The following is a 15,032-nucleotide window of genomic DNA, read 5'->3' as shown; positions in this document are numbered from 1 at the left end:
TTGTCTCTCATACCCTGGGATCAACATGGCTACAATAACACTGCAAACCCACTCTGAATAGTCTACTTGAAGTCAATGGGACTAGTCACCATGTACAGTTAAGCATGTGCATGAGTCTTTGCAGCACTGGGACCTAAATCCCTGGCTTGGAGTGCAGCTCGGGAGATAAGTGACCTAAACCGATTGGAAATAAATGTGCCTACAGTTTTTGGCACCTGTGTAAATGTAGGCTGTATTGCTAAGCAGAATTGTTTTACCTTGGTAACCTCTAAGCCTTGTTCAATTATTTAACTCTTTACAGTTCTAAACTAACCTGTAAGACAAAGCTAGCTCTAATCACCAAAATTAATAATAAAATACCACTAATAATAAATACCTAGCGCTTTTCAGGGGTAGTCCTCATTTACTCTTATTAGCACTAAGGATAATATGCATTTATATTGCAAGGGTAACAACACAAGTTACTTTTTTCTTTATGTGTATACACACGTGTGCATATACATAACTTGAAGTACACTCAAATGAATTTTAACAAACAAATTGCCATAGAAATTCTGTATTCCGGTTAGATATAAATAGTTCTGTAGCATTATTAATAACTGCAGTTTTATCTGGCATTTCAGTTGCTCCACGATTTGCATTTCTCTGTCTGTAAAATCCAGTTATAAAGTGGCCCTTTGTCAGAATGAGCTCTGCACTGAATACTCTGCAGCTCTGTGAATAAATCTCCAAGGAGGGATGTTGACCTCTGCCATGTTCATTAAGGGCCTGATCCAAAGCTCTTTGCAATCAATGGAAAGTCTCCCAGTGGGCTTTGGATCCTGTCCTAGACTAGTTCACTCTATTAATCCTTTCATCCCTTGGGACAGTTTCTGAATGCTTAGGAATGCAGTGATAGGAAATCGCCAACGGTTGGGAGGGAGATTATGGGGCTGGTTGGATAATGAGAGCTTGGAGTAAGAGACGCAATCTAGGAAATAGGAGACGGAGCAGGGGAGCAGATGTTGGAGGGAAGGCAGAGGAGGAGTAGCCAGGGAATTAAAACAGTAAAGGAACGGCTTCAAAGGTCAACAAATCCCTTTTCAAAACCTCACTCTGGTGAAACTCTTCCCCACAAAAAATCACTGCTGTCTGGCAGTGGTTAGGCTGGTGACTCTTTTGATCACTCAGACTACTAAACTTATACAAATACACTCATCTTTGTGGTTACCTTAGTAGAATATGGAAACTAACATGTAAGGCACCCAAACAATCTTAACACTTCCCTGTAGTGATGCCACAACCATAATCATAGTGTTTCTTCATGGCATCTGAGGCTATGTCTATACTTGGAGCTATGGGTGTGATTCCCAGCTTGTGTAGACATATTTGCGCTAGTTGTGTAGTCACAGTAGCATAGGCAGCAGCGAGAGGGGCTAGTTCCACTGAGTAGGAACCCACTCGCACTTTATGGGTATCTACTCGGAGTGGCCAGCCCATCCCACCACTCACTGCTGTCTGGGCTGTAACAGCTACACTACATTTTTAGCGCACTGTTTCCATGAGAGCTAGCTTGAGTGTCTGCATGAGCTGGGAGTCACACCTCTAGCTCCAAGTGTAGATGTAGCCTTAGTGTTTGGTGTTTCATATTGGATCAGTGGTTCCCAAACTTTAACAACCTGTGAACCCCTTTCACTAAAATGTCAAGTCTCGCGAAACCCCTCCTAAAAATGAATATTTCCAGGGATGTTCTCCTTTATCTGAGTATAAATTATAAAAGCAGTGTTCTTGGAAATATAAAATTTGTTTTTATGACATGCTTATTACACACTACTATTAATTATTATCATTACATTATTTCTATTACATTATGAAAATAACAACAGTCTTCCAAGATCTCACTTTCGTAGCTTGTATCACTTTGAATAAACCTGTTATAAGACAATACTCCTATGTTTCATCAAGGAGTATAAGATGTGAAACAGCGTGTAGGTATTTAAGAAGCCAACTCAAAGAGTTCCTCCTACACAAGCATTCAGATCTTGAGCAATCCAGGCAAACAATGCTTGTTACAACAAAGCTTAAACTTGTTCTTCGTAATAATTTTAAAAAACAATATTGGCTGCCTATTTAATTTTAAAAACAGCAAAAAATATCCACCTCCATTTCCATTTCTTGTAAGGAGTCTTGAAGTTTAAATCGCCTCAGTGTGATAGATACGTTTGCTTTGATCTGCTTAGCTCTTGGAAGTCCAGGGTCTCTGGGCTTCTGGCCCTGTGTTGCCCGGGGTCCCTAGGGACAGCTCTGTCCCAAGATCCCCCTGTAACATTTTGTGAAACCCCAGGGGTTTAGGAATCCCAGTTTGGGAACCACTGTATTAGATTAAACTGATTCCTAAAGATGATACATTAGGCTATTGCCTATTCTTCCACCCCCCATGGGCATATATCTATTGTTACTAGACTTTTTTGTAAAAAGCATAGGGTGGTCCCTGCTTTTATTTTATGAGATCTTCTGAAGAAATGCATCTTATGAAATGTTACACGCCTCTCCAAATTCCCAGAAGAAAAGGTCTTAGAACTCTGAAAAAACTGAAAGCATTTCCTTTGAATTTGGGGGAAGTTACATCTCTAACCTTTGTGTGTGACCTTTTCACTAGGCTCAGTATTTTTATTTCACAATAATAGACCAAATCACACTCTAATATAATAGGAAAACTGAACTCCACCTTTATTAAAGAGCCATTACTGACACACACATGCAACAATAAAATAAAACAAAAAAATCATCAAATGCTTTAGCTTCACTTAGAATTTTAACATGGGATTATTTGGGCAGGTGGGTCTTTTTTTCTGTTTTTTTTCTAATTTCTAAAATATAGTCTTTGAAACAATTATGAAACTTTTCTCCCCTATTCCCTTTGCAGAAACTTTTACTGTTTTACTTTATGGTGTAGGTTCAAAACCTGTTTTTGTTTCCTTTTTCTTTTTAAAGAAATAGCGGAAATATGAAGGATCCAACTTGTTTGATCACTCCAAAGCAAAAAGCTACTATATGCTTGCAATTTACTGTGAAAGAAAATACTTCTGCCCTGTTGAAAACCACTTTGATATCAAACTACTGTGACAGCAATATTTGCACTGAGAGCAAAATAATCTAATAGAAAAAACGCCTGATAGTTGAACCTCTCTGATGACAAAACTGTCTGCAACATAGTGAAACATTTATTTGAACCTTATGGTTTTATTCCTCAAATTCTAGAAAAGACACCCTGCACTGCAACCGTGAAATTTGACTGGTTTAGACAGTTAAATATCTCTAAAGGGAATATGATAGAGGTCTATAAAATCATGAATGGTGTGGAGAAAGTGAATAACGAAGTGTTGTTTACATCTTCACATAACACAAGAACCTGGGGTCACCAATGAAATTAACAAGCAGCAGGTTTAAAACAAACAAAAATAAATACTTCTTCAGACAATGCTGAGTCAGCCTGTGGAACTCATTGCCAGGGATGTTATGAAGGTCAGAAGTATAAGTGGGTTCAGAAAAGAACTAGATAAGTTCATGAAGGATAAGTCCATCAGTGGCTATTAGCCAAGATGGTCAGGGAGACACCCCTATGCTCTGGGCATCCCTAAATCTCTGACTGCCAGAAGCTGGAACTGGATAACAGGTAGGGTGACCAGATGCCCCGATTTTGCCTATTACCCCCCACACTCTGTCACGATTTTTTATACTTGCTATTTGGTTACCCTAAAACAGGGTATGGATTACTTCACATATTGCTCTGTTCTTTTCATTCCCTCTGAAGCACTGGGAACTGAACACTGTTGGAAGACAGGATCCAGGGATAGATGGATCCTTGGTCTGACCCAGTGTGGCCGTTCTTATGATCTTATGACACCATTTTAGAAGAACAGTTTAAGCAATTTTTAGCCGTTAATACAAACTAGCAAGCTGCTCTGAGTACAGGTGCTTGCAGGCAGACTGCAAAAGTCTGATATTCAAATGCTTATTTCTTGTGGTTAAATAAAGCCATTAATTGAAATGTAAACCTTCTGTCAGCCAAAGCTCTCTAGGTTTTAGGGCAAAAGGCTGTTCCATTCTATCAGGATAATAACCCTGAGGACAAGGACAGAATTTCTACAAGGTGACTGGAAGTCTAACGTATGCAATATGTTATAAAAATGTAACAAACTTGTTTTGCAATTGTATTCCTTGGGGGCTAATTTTTCTAATAAGAATAAGTCTTTGCCATGAATGCTAACACACTATTGAGTGATAACGTGTGGCATCCTTGTTCATGACTTTACACCTATACCACTGACTGTTACTCTGATTTTAAGGCATGCTGTGCACAGTGATTTGGGGAAATACCACAAATCAAATGGCAAACTCTTATGGGTTTGCCAGACTTTCACATGATTTAGAATTTACTGTTGAATTGTCATTGGGTTAAAAACAAGGGGCTAGAAGACAGATACAAATAAAAGGATCAAGGTAATTATAAAATCCCCAGTCCTACAAACACTATGTGCTTAAGATCATTCACATGAGCAGTTCAGTAGATCTCAATGAAACTTAATTATGTGAACTTAAGTTGAGCATATGTGTAGCTCTTTTCAGGATGTGGCTAAAGGGTGTATGTGCATTTACAGTTTGATTATTGTAGAAACTGTAGGGCCTGAAGATAAGGGCTTGGTGCAAAGCTCATTGAAGTCAATGAGTCTTGACACTGCTGAAAGTAAATAAACTCATGTAAATGAAATACTGATATTATACATATTCATAGCGAAATAAATACTTTGCCATATCTTCATTCACTGTATTTCTAATGTCCTGATGAGAGAGATGCCAAATTAAAGCATACACGGTAGCTGGCACAAGGTACCCACATTGACTAGTTTAGTAATTTTTATCTGGCAAAAAAAGCTGTCTTTCATGTTTTCTTCCATTTACAGTGAGTTATAGGTCCTACCATGGGATTAATTTTTGCTTCATTTTAATATGATGCACTGGGATGTGAAAGAGAGGATGTTGAGAGAAAAAAGTAGACTTGGGGGCTTTTAACTAATTATTAACTCTGCAGGATGAATTGACTTAATTTACTTGTTATTATAAGGTGCCTCAGGTTACCTCTGCATAATGTAAAGATGTGCTTGGAACTCAGTGAAGCTTCTCTAACACAGGCAGATGTTCTCAAATGGTGGTCTGTGGACCTCACTTCCAGAAGCTAAATCACTGTTAATACTAATTCTCCAAAAGTTCAGCTGCTGTAGTTGCAATACAGATGTTATGTGTAGGGTTGTATCCCTCTTTTGTACAAGGATCATTGGACTATTTAAAATAATGATAATAGGAAACAGATCAAGAGGCTCGGGATGAAAGGACATTCAGTGTTTTTCTAACGGGCGTGTCGGTGGGCAAAAAAGAAGTGGGGCAGGGGAGAATGAGCTGTTCTTTAAGTTGTTGATTTGGAGTTGAGTTTCATTATTGCACCATATGGGGAATGATATCCAGTTATTGGGGTGGAATCCAGCCCTGTGCAGAAAGCCACAGCAAGGCCTATGCACCACTTAAACCACACTTATACCCTAGCTGTAAATGGTTCATGGGACTTGTTGCAGAGTGAAGCACTTCACCCACAGTGAGCTAAAAAAATGTGGGTGGGAAGAATCCATAACACCGCAAGCACAGGAAACATGGGAAGAAGCATTCTGGGGAAAACTTCTGGGTGCGATTTGGGTATCTGCTGTTTCTGGTAGTGGACTGTCTGTTTTTCATTTTGGAGCATATTCTGCACTCATTCCATACATCCCTATGGTCTGAGTTGCATTAGCATATCCAGTGGGAAATATACACAAGGATCCAACTTATCTGTGGGAGAGACAGAGAGGGTTAGGGTGTATTGAATAACACTGAAACCAGGTCTTCATGTTATGGTATTCAGTGCAGGGCCTCAGTCCCTTCTCTCCAAACTGATGTATATTCTCTTAAAGCAAATTTAGGTCTAAATCAAGGTTAGTAAACAGATAAGCCTTATGTCCAGATTGGCAAAAGCAAATGCTGTAGAATGAAGAACAGTTCAGAATTATGAAACCCTTAGGTGGCCAAGTATGTGAACTGGATTGAGAAATTTGCACTACAAATCCTGGCAAAAATGTGTTGAGCTTTAAAATAAGTGTAAAGTTCTGTTCACCAAATTGGGCAGTGAATTCTAATTGCAAAAAGATGTGGTTTTTGACATAATTGTCCTTCTAGTACAACAGGTTTTTGTTAACTTTTGGTAAATTGTAAACATTGTGATCATGTATTTTAATTGAGCTATGTAAATAGGTCTATCGTGAAACTCGGGGTACACATGTAATTTATATGCAACAATTTAAAAAAAAACAACCCCCCCCCCAGCATTGGCAAATACCAACCAATTTAAATCCTCCCCAATCACAGCCCAGGTTATCCCATTGAATTGCCTTCAGGCAAACATATATAATTACAACCCCCCACCCCCCACACATTAAAAGAACATTACTGAGGTTGCAAAATCAAAAAATGCCAGAATTAAGGCTATTTGTGCCTCCACCGCCCACCTGCTTTGTCCATATGTATTATTATACAGTAGACTTGGCCAGAGAACTTGTATTCCATTTTGAGGCAGCTCCTAAAGGTTTGGAATTTGCTTTCATTCCTCATTGGAATGAAAATAATCTTTTGAACCTTTTCACAAAACAAAAATGTCAATGCCCATTTTTGATTCAGGTCTCTTTCTCCCCACTTGAAAGTAAGCAAACAGTCCATCCTGGACCTCAAACCTTACCATTAAACTTTGAAATCAATAGTCTCTTCAAAATGCTTTGGCTTCAAAATATCATACTTTGAATGAAATGGAAAATGTTCCAACCAAGTGTAAAGATGGTACAGTCTTTCATTATGTGATCTCATCCTATTTTGTCCCAGAGGACTCGTTCTGAAGTCCACAGAATGGAATGTGCCAACTGAATGAGCAGCTATTCAACATTTTTATTTTATCCCTATCATTCAATGTGTGACCCACTGGCCATGTTTAGTCACATCGTTCAAACCTTGCCCCAAATACAGAAATATTTAACGTCCTTGTAGGCTTTTCTGTGGTACTTGTAAAGCACACAGATGCTACGGCGACAAACATTAATGATTTTTTCTTTACTTACCTCTCAGGGGTATTCCCATTCCTGAGATGAACCACTGAGATACAGATTAATGGATAAAGTGTATATTAATTTTGGGTGCCATATTTGAGATGCCCAGGGCCTGAATTCTTTTAGAGAAATTATCTCATAGTACTTTGTTCAATGCACAGTTCTGACTTCCGTTCAGAGTGCTCAATACCCCTGCAAATCAGATGCTAGTGGCTTCCCATTGCATACCCAAAGGAACACACCATGGCCGCCTGTGGAAAGTGTGGTTTAAGTGACTTGCCTAGTGTCACCCAGGAACTCCCTGTAGCAGTGACAGGGATAGAATCTGATTCTTCAGGTCACCATTCAAATGCCTAAAGCATCTTTTCTCTTCCTGCAATCCTTGCAGAAGTTGTAAGAGTGTATAGGGAATGAGGCAGAGGCAATGCCTATAATAAACAGCCATCATCTTTATTAAATGCCATTTCTCATGACTTTGTGGCCAGTAGAGCTGGTCAGGCATTGATTTGGGACCATAGCAACTTTTTTGACCAGTTAATAATTGTTATATAAAATATTATGCTTTATGAAATTAATATTTCTATGTATTAAGTCAAAAAGAAAAACTGAAACACTTCAACATTTGAAATGTTTAGACATTTTTCATGTCAAAAAATGATACAGTTTTATGAAACTTGAATTTCAATTAAATTGATTTTTTTTTATGGAACTCTGTTCCATCAACATTTTTCAACTAGCTCTAATGTCCAATCCCCTCCGCTCTATCCCCCACAATTTTCCTTATTCCAATTCTTTCTTAGGCATTCTTCTTTGATTACTACCATCCCTCCTCCTGCCCCCTGACCCCACCTCAGGGGATATCAGGAACTCTGTATCTGAGGGTACGTCTACACTACAGGATTATTCCGAATTTACATAAACCGGTTTAACAAAACAGATTGTATAAAATCGAGTGTGCGCGGCCACACTAAACACATTAAATCGGTGGTGTGCGTCCACGGTCCGAGGCTAGCGTCGATTTCTGGAGCATTGCACTGTGGGTAGCTATTCCGTAGCTATCCCATAGTTCCCGCAGCCTCCCCCGCCCCTTGGAATTTCCGGGTTGAGATCCCAGTGCCTGATGCGGCAAAAATCATTGTCGCGGGTGGTTCTGGGTAAATGTCATCAGTCACTCCTTCCGCTGGGAAAGCAACGGCAGACAAGCATTTCATGCCTTTTTTCCCTGGATTGCCCTGGAAGATGCCATAGCATGGCAATCATGGAGCCTGTTTCGCCTTTTGTGACTGTCACCGTATGTGTACTAGATGCCGCTCACAGAGGCGATTCAGCAGCGCTACACAGCAGCATGCTTTTGCTTTTGCATGATAGCAGAGATGGTTATCAGCCATATTGTACCATCTACCATACCATAAATTGGTAATAAGATGATCGTGGCTACCAGTCCTTTTGCACTGTGCCATTTGCTGCTGTCATAAGTGCCCCTGGCTGCTCTTAGCCAGGGGCGCAAAAACCAAAATTGGGAATGACTCCCTGAGTCAATCCCTCCTTTTTGGAATCTAAAAATAGAATCAGTCCTGCCTAGAATATGGGCAAGTGTACTAGAGAACCACTGTATCATAGAACCAGAGAGCACAGCTGCTCTGTGTCAGATCCTGCAGAAATTATGAGCTGTATTCTATTCACAGGGGGTGCTCCTGCAACAACCCCACCTGTTGATTCCATTCTTCCCTCAGCCTTCCTGGGCTACCGTAGCATTGTCCCCCCACTTGTGTGATGAAGTAATAAAGAATGCAGGAATAAGACACAGTGACTTGTTAGTGAGATATGAGTGGAAGGCAGCCTCCAGCTGCTATGATAGTCCAGACAGGACAGTAAGGAGTGTGTAGGAGAAGAGCCCAGCATCCCTCTGCTAGTTCAGGGGCAATTGAATCTTTTCTTTACACATGAAGGGTGGGGGCTGATGGAGCTCAGCCCCCTGTTGCTATGATGACGATGGTTATCAGCCATATTGTACCATCTACCAGGAAAAATTAGGGCCAGGCGCCCTTGATCGACCTAACAGATGCTAGTCAGCATGGTTACCAGTCCTTTTGCACTGCCCCATGTGCCAATAGGCTGATGATGAGGACGGATACCAGTCGTTTTGTACCATCAGCCATCCATAGCGTGGGGGGAGCAAGGATGTTGGTGTTGAGTGCTGCAGCATCGCGTCTATCTGCAGCATTCAGTAAAGATAGGATGACATGTAAAAGAGTCAAGAGAGATTGTTTTCCCTTTCACTTCTGGGGGTGGGTGGGGGTGTGCGTAAATTGCCGAGCTATGCCCTGACTCACCGCGGACACTGTTTTTGACCCTAGAAGCATTTGGAGCTCAGCCAAGAATGCAAATGCTTTTCAGAGACTGCAGGAACTGTGGGATAGCTTGAGTCCTCCAGTCCATGAGCGTCCATTTGATTCTTTGGCTTTCCGTTATGCTTGTCACGCAGCAGTGCGCTGAGTCCCTGCTATGGCATCTGTCTGGAGATTTAAAAAAAATGATTTTGAATTTCATCTTCTGTAACGGAGCGCTGATAGAACAGATTTGCCTGCCCTTACAGCGATCACGTCCGCATGGTCCATGCGGGAGCTCTTTCTTTATTTTGATTTTTAACTGCATCGCCACACGTGCTGATCGGAGCTCCATGCTGGGCAAACAGGAAATATTCAAAACTTCGCGGGGCTTTTCCTGTCTACCTGGCCACTGCATCCGAGTTCAGATTGCTGTCCAGAGCGGTCAGTGGTGCACTGTGGGATACCGCCCGGAGGCCAATACCGTCGATCTGCGGCCACACTAACCCTAATCCGATATGGTAATACCGATATTAGCGCTACTCCTCTCGTTAGGGAGGAGTACAGAAACCGGTTTAAAGAGCCATTAAAATCGATATAAGGTGCCTCCTAGTGTGGACGGTTGTGGCGTTAAATCGGTTTTAGGCTCCTAAAACCGATTTAAACGCCTAGTGTAGACCAGGCTTGAGTGTCCAGTATTCCATACTGATTGATGGCATATACAGAATCACTGATGCCAGGTAGAATGAAGTCAAGGAAAGGTTGTATGGAGTAGCATAAGAGGCCTAGTGCTACAGGGGATTATAAAAAAAGAGATCTTTTTTTAAAAGGGCAAGTATTTGACTTTTGTAAATCCTTTAAAGTTATATACCACTGTGCCTATGAGAGCAAAGGACTAAAGATCTTTGGTGCAAAGCATGAAAGCAGCCTCAGTAAGAGGACCAGGGGAATTATCTATTGTGCAGATCTACAGAAAGTGCAAATAGACAGATAAGTCTGAGAAAGATGCAGCAATAGAACATTTGGAGTTATGACCCAGACACCCGGTCCCTCTGCCAAGACACAGAAACCTATTAAAAAGGAAACAAATGTGAAATAAGTGATGCCACAAAGGACATTGTGTGGGTCCCCCCCCCCACTATATTACAAAATAATTATTCTTGTAACACTCAAGATATTAAAACAAAATGTTTGACCCTGAAAGGGGTGTGGGAGACAACCACATCTTTTTTAAAAGACTAGTGTCTTTACTCCCCATCCTGCCACCTGCAATAGCTTGATTTATCACTGCTGTGAGATTTTTTTCCTTCTGCTGATGCTATCAAACTGGAAGACACATCATATAAACAAGGAGAAATGAGAAACAGAACTCCATGAATTTAAGAAAAATAGAATGGTAGGCTACCTAACTCTCGAACTAAATAAGTAATATTAAGATCATAATAAGTACACTGCAAATTCATTACAAAAAGTCAGCTTTTCTAGTTGCCTGAGATGTACCCCCATTCTCTGCCACACAATTTTCTCCCACGAGGCATTTTCTTGTTCCTTTCTCTGATATTTCACCAGTGCATGTGAGATTTGAAATCCATGAAAGAGAAAGTGAATGTAAAAGAAAATCTGAGAACTACGTGGGTTTTTCCTCCTATTTACAAATTAGAAAAATTGCATGAAGAGCAACAATATAGAAGAAGAACACTCCCTACCATGAGACTGCTTGGAGCGACCATCAGATGCCCTGATCAGAGAACGGATGGAAATGGTCTTCCCCCCATCCTGTTTTATATTTTAGAGTTGATTTTTTTTCCCCATCTCAGTCAGGATGAACACTCAATCCTGAAGATAATCAAACAAAAAAAAAGTCAGTCAAAATACTTTATTTCAATTTCAAGCTTTTTTAATTTAACCTTTCCCCCCCAGACTAATTAGCTTACATTTTGAAATGGAAAGTCATTTTGAACCAGAAAACCAGAATTGTGGTTAGAAAATGCCAAAGTGAAACCGTCAGATGATATTTTTGCAACTCTTCTCAACACTTGTTTTGAATCACAAAATTTATCAACCTTGCCCATGTTTTGCAAAGTTTGTTTTGACAAACTGGCTCCTCCCCCCACCCCCCCTTTAACAAAACTATTTGGCAGAAAGTGATTCAACAAAAGACTTCCACTAGGCTCTAGCCTAACTGTTCTCCATCACTACTGCTGATGCAGTCTCTTCCATCACCAAGCTGTCCCAGTGCCTGGAAGAAAACAATTTGCGAAGTGCAGAGCAGATGTCTTTTTTCAACTCACCTTGAGCTAAGTGATGTAGGTAGGAATGAGGACTCTGGTTTAATGATTTAGTGGTGACAGTGATACTGCCAATGTTCACACTGATCGTCAAAGGGTACAAAGCTTCTTTGACTGTCTGCTACAGCCAAATAGGTGTGAGACCTTGGTCCAGCCATGGCAACGGTGACCTTGTGGGACAGCCATCTAGGCCAAGACCTTAATCATGGAGTCAAGATCAAATCATTCCTGTATAATACAGGAGAAAACTGTGCCTGGTAGGAATCCTGTGTTAAGAAAATAAAATAAACTTGAATGATAGCATGGTAAAATGTTAGCAGGTATTATTCTATCTTTATTCTGTATTCTGAGACCCTAAAGTACAGTTATGCACGCATTAGTGTTTCCTGCTGCTGCTGCAAAAATAGCTATGACTAATTTCATGACAGTGCCAACCCAGCATAGTTTTCCTGTGGATATAAGGACTTATCATCAAAAGACAGAGAGAAATCTCTCTCAGGCATGCACAGCTTTTGAAAAGAATTCTGCGTCCCGCAATTACGTGTGAATTTCAGATTCTATAGCCCATTCCTGGCATCGCCTTGACCCTAATGACTCCAGGTGAGTTTCCTTTGAGATACAGAATTAGAGCAGGCACTCCAGCAAAACACACACACACACACACACACACACACACACACACACACACACACTCTTTTTTCCTGCCTATTTACCATTCTAGTACATTACAGTCTGCAGTATGGTATGATAGGGCCCCCTTCCAAAAGAAGTATTCTATTCATTTAATACAATATAGCTGGTGTCCCCTAAAGCAGAGGTTCTCAAACTTCATTGAATTGCAAACCCCTTCTGACAACAAAAATTACTACACAACTCCAGGAGCAGGGACCAAAGCCTGAGCCCACCCACCCGAGCTCCACCGCCCTGGCAGGGGATGCCAAAGCTCAAGGGCTTCAACCCCAAGTGTGGGGCCTGTAACCTGAGCTCCACCACTCAGGGCAGAAGGCCTTGGGCTGCCCTGGGTGATGTGGCTCGGGCTTCAGCCCCAGGCCCCAGCAAGTTTAATGCCAGTCCTGGGGACTCCATTAAAACAGGATCCCGACCCACGTTTTGAGAACCACTGCCCTAAAGTATACATCTGTGCCGAGAAAGGATGTGCTGCATAAAGGTTAATGTGCTAAATGTTGTCTTTCAAGGTCACATTATCACATGGCTTCTAACTGGACCTTCAAAATTTGGCGGTGCATCCATTTGTGCAATTAAAGACCTGCATTTCTCCAGGCAGTTACCCCTTGTCCATAGCCAGAATAGCTGGACTCTGGAGGATGCTCCATGTGACAGAGTCTCTGATGGCATAAGAAAACTACAGCAGTCCCTACACTTCCTTCCCTGTACTATGGTCAGTGCAGGAGAGATGGCTGGTTATCCCTTACATCTGGCTGATCCAAGGATCCTGGATCAGTTCCTCAGGGCTGACAGCTGCCTGATTAATTTAAGGCAGCCACATAAAATAGCAAAGTCTTTAGGCTTCTCTACCATATGACAGGGTCTGGACTAGCACCCAAACAGCCTCGAGAGTGGGAGAGACCAAGGTAGTTTAACTCCACCTTTTTACCCTTTCTACTTCCTGAACTATGGTAAGTATCCCTTGGCCAAAGCTCAGAAACTGGGCAGAATTTGGCCCATTTTGTGTATATTGAAAAAATTGCCACTATCTCATTTGCTGTTATTGAATGAGGAATAGATTGGGACCTAGCTGTCAGTCAGTATTTGTGGTGATTCCTAATATCCTGCAAAAGTGGCTGAAATGGGAACACTAGTGAATTCATACCAGTCCTCTGCCCCCTGCTTCACTTACCAGGAATGCTACAATACTACTAGGATATTGAAAGACTTTGAAATGAACAATATTCATGCCATTAGGAATTGTAAAGGGAATGGACACTGGGATTCGGTTATTTAAATTGTGTTTTTTCCTCTGCTGTGCCTCAGTGGGAATGTTGAGTACCACACACGCACTCTAATTGAGGAGTCCCTCACTCTGTGTGACTCTGATTGCTGTTATAATTGGAATCATTTGCATTTTTATGAAGATACTATTCCATCCGCAGGCATCGTGACAGTGCCTGATGTTGCAAAAGGCCTGCAGATCATTTGAAATAGACACAGAAATGATTTGTTTTTAACAAGGTGGTTCATAATGTAAAAAGAAGTGGGTTATTTTGGGAACTACAAAGCTGGGGAGCAGAGCGGAGGAGGAGATACTTACAAAGATCTTGGGGCTTGATCTGTCCTTAGAGGTTTGGTCCTGCAAAGATTCCAATTGCTAAAATTGCCTGTTGCACAGGTATGCATGAACAGGCGCACGGTGAGCCAGATTCTGGCATCCTTACCTATAAAGTGCAACCTGCTAGGTGGTATAATCTTCATCTATTCATAGGGAGCTATACTAACCCCTGAGGACTGATCCCAGAACTGCATATTTCAGGGCTTCTCACAATTTCCTCTGATGCAACAGCACTAGTGGGGATAAGGGGCTGGAGTAGATGGACCCCGGTCAGATCTAATATGGCAGTTCTTATAAATCAGAAATGACTCATAGAGTGACATGCTTCCCAACTGTTCTGGGTTTCGTGGGAATGTCCCACCTTGATCCTCAAACCTCCCTGTCCAGGTTGAAGGCAATTTACCTCAGGCCTCCCTCTTTGAGAGGACCCCCAAACCAAGTGGCATTGCAACCTGGCACACGGAGTTGCAGCACCACTCAGGTTTGACCCCCGTCACTCTCCATCTATAGAGAAACACAGGCCAGATTTGATAGGTTTGCAACCCCGGGAACTATGAGGCAACGCCTATCAAATTTGGCCCGTCCACCCCTCCGTCTCAATCTATGGAGGAGCAGACAGGCCGTTTTAGCAGTATGAAAGGTTGGGAGGTATGGAGTAAGGTACTATTTAGCATGATTTAAGGGGTGGCCCTTTCTGGGCATGGTTACTTTAAAATACATTGACAATTTCCTGGGCACAGGAACTGCATCCTGGGCACAGGCCCTTCATCTGGGTTTCATTGTCTGTTTGGGCTAGATTCTGCTGCACATGTTCATGCTGAGTAGTACAGTTTTTTATTCTGCAATCAGACCCAAAGTTGATATTGGTAGAACTACTACACTCTCTCACTAAGGATGTCAGAATATGGTTCTGGGCTGGCCAGCTAAACCAAAACGCTCTGATGACATAAGCAAACTAAGTAAAACGCAT

This window comes from Mauremys mutica, chromosome 9 (genome assembly GCF_020497125.1).
Source record: "Mauremys mutica isolate MM-2020 ecotype Southern chromosome 9, ASM2049712v1, whole genome shotgun sequence".
Taxonomy (NCBI): Eukaryota; Metazoa; Chordata; order Testudines; family Geoemydidae; genus Mauremys; species Mauremys mutica.
The sequence above is the reverse complement of the archived record's forward strand: the minus strand, read 5'-3'. Positions refer to the sequence as shown.